Here is a 2713-nt window from a genome sequence, read left to right as displayed (position 1 = left end):
GCTTTTTAGGCTACAACATTTTTTGTCACATACAGCAAACATCTCCTCACTATCCGCTAGCTGCCTGTCCCCTGAACACACTGTAAAAAAACGCAGTCTCTTTTTACAGTGTGTTTCAAAGATGTTTGCTTAATGTTGTTTCATAAAAAGCCATCCACATCAGCATCTAAATTTTGGTGCCTAAACATAACCAAGTAGTTTTTGTATAACCTAACACAAAAACTAACCAAACTGCAACCATTCTAGCACATTAACAATGTGTTTAAAAATGCGATTACTACATCCTCTGGTTTAGATATAAGGACGGAAAACGCTCCTGTGGGTCGTATTTCCTGCCACCACTAGGTTTGTTAATGTATGAAATGTTCCTATGGGTCGTACTAGAAGGTAGGAACAAACGGCGTATGTCGTCATATGGTTTGGATGACTTGGTTCCAACTTATGATGCATGAGAAGTTTAACACCGAAAACATGACGCAACACTTTAATAAAAAGGACATTAATCACATGACATGCTGTTCATTATTTATTTGTTATTCTGTCCCATCCCTTGGGTGATTGCCATGCCAGTCATGACTCTTGGTTTTGGCAAAAGTTGATATGCAATCATTTGTATCATGTCACTACATGCTTAAATTTCCGCTGAATCAGTGGATTTAGTCTTGTTGCATCATAGGTAGTACTATGGCAGAATTAGACCTGGTGGTGGGAGCATTTAGGTTCAAGCCATGGTGGCAGGCATCAACACTAGATCAACAGAGTTCTTTGGTTGCCATTGTGCATACTGTATTTCTTTCTACATTGCGACATCCTCATGTCTGCTTTTTCCATTACTGCATGTTTTCAACACACTACTCATTCACAAACTTTCTGTTCAAAGTGAACATTCAGAGTTCCCTGAAATAGTCCAAACCATGTCTCTCAATCTCTGCAAAAAAATACTTTCACTGTAATGTTAAGCAGCTTTTTGAACTAGGATTTATCCTCTTGGTATGTTCCTACCAAGCACTTGGAGTTGGCTTCCGTGTGCACAGTTCCTGTATTAGCAATTGTCAAGGTGGCCATAAATAACATTTATTCAGTGCTGTAACAACTTTTCCTCCTGGAGGCTTGCAGTAGGAGATACATGCCCTAAACAAACTCACAACTCTGAAGAGGTGGCATGTATTCACACACACACCTACCTTTAGGTTCACCTGTGTGCACACTATGCTCGCACATTTCACAAATCTAGATACATTCAGACATTGCATAATGAAGCTGGATAGATTCCAGACACTCCTTCAACAATGCTTGATATTGTATTCAGCACTACTATAGAGAGCACTTGAGCGCATGAGAATCACAGACCTAACAGTGCAACATAAATGAGATCAGTCCCTATGGATGACATGCACCCAGTCATTATGGAGCTTAAGGATCAGAGCTTTGGCTTTGTTCACTTGTCATGGTGTTTTAAGGCTGAGATCCTCAAGACTGTAAACGACGAGGCCTCCTCACCTCAAACACCACCCAGTCCCATATCATGTCAACATACCATATCTAATGGTCACCCCAGGGATGAGTGGATTTTCTGCCTGGTTTGTCCCCAATGCAGCCTTCCATAACTTCTTGTATCCCAGCTGAGTGAATGTTTCACAGACATCCTCATAGGGAGTTGACACAGGACGACATCAAGCTCGTACTACAACCCAAACTGTTTTACAACAAAGGGTGACCCAGAGGTGAAGCACTGCTGAGAGGAACAGGGGTAAATAGGGGACACAAAGCAGCAGCCAGCAGTGCAAATATTTCGGTGAGAAGGAGAGGAGGCTCGCAGGATCATTACCTGCAAGGATTGAACTTCTTGTTTTAACACGCACACTACCTACCCCAGAAAGGAATACTGGAGACATGAGGGCAATGGTGAAGGCTGGAGTGATTGAGCACCTCCTTACAATGTACAGTCACCTATGTATACACGCATGGGTACAGAGTATGCATATGCCGTGTTGAGAGGGACATTTTCAAGATGTAAGATCTACATACATTACAACAATATGTATTGTATACTGCACGTAACGTGTACTGTGCAGAATAATCCATCCATGGTAAAGCAAATAATTATGGAAAGACTGACTTTTCTACTAAGACTGAGAAATTATTTATATTTTACAAGATTGATAAAATGCATAAAATAGTTGTTGGAATAATGATAATGCCCCCCCCCCCCAATAAACATTACAATTTAGCCAAATCTCTATACATACATATAGATTCCTGTGTAAACGGCACTGTACCCTTGGCACTTATTGTGTCCTGTCCTTTGCCATGTGCATTTACTATTAGATATATGTGTGTGTGTGTGTGTGTGTGTGTGTGTGTGTGTGTGTGTGTGTGTGTGTGTGTGTGTGTGTGTGTGTGCGTGTGTGTCTATGTGTGTTGGTGTTTGTCTTAGCAGTCACATTGCTATTGTCACTTACTATATTTTGTAATCAGATTACTGTAATCCAGTTATGTTTACTTCACAACTCTGAGAATAAGAATAGAGGGGACTTTATGACCTGAATGACTAACAGCCTTAAATGGGATGTAATGACAAACGCTCAAGCCTGTTTCAGTTGTGAAACAGAACCAGAGAATGCAGAGTCCAGGCCTAGTAGCCAAAGAGACTGGGCTTGGCTACAGCCACTAATTTGTACTATAGTGGCCATTACTGAGAGACAGCAGCCAG

The sequence above is a fragment of the Perca fluviatilis genome, chromosome 19 (genome assembly GCF_010015445.1).
Source record: "Perca fluviatilis chromosome 19, GENO_Pfluv_1.0, whole genome shotgun sequence".
NCBI classification, from domain to species: domain Eukaryota; kingdom Metazoa; phylum Chordata; class Actinopteri; order Perciformes; family Percidae; genus Perca; species Perca fluviatilis.
This window is presented reverse-complemented; position numbering follows the sequence as displayed.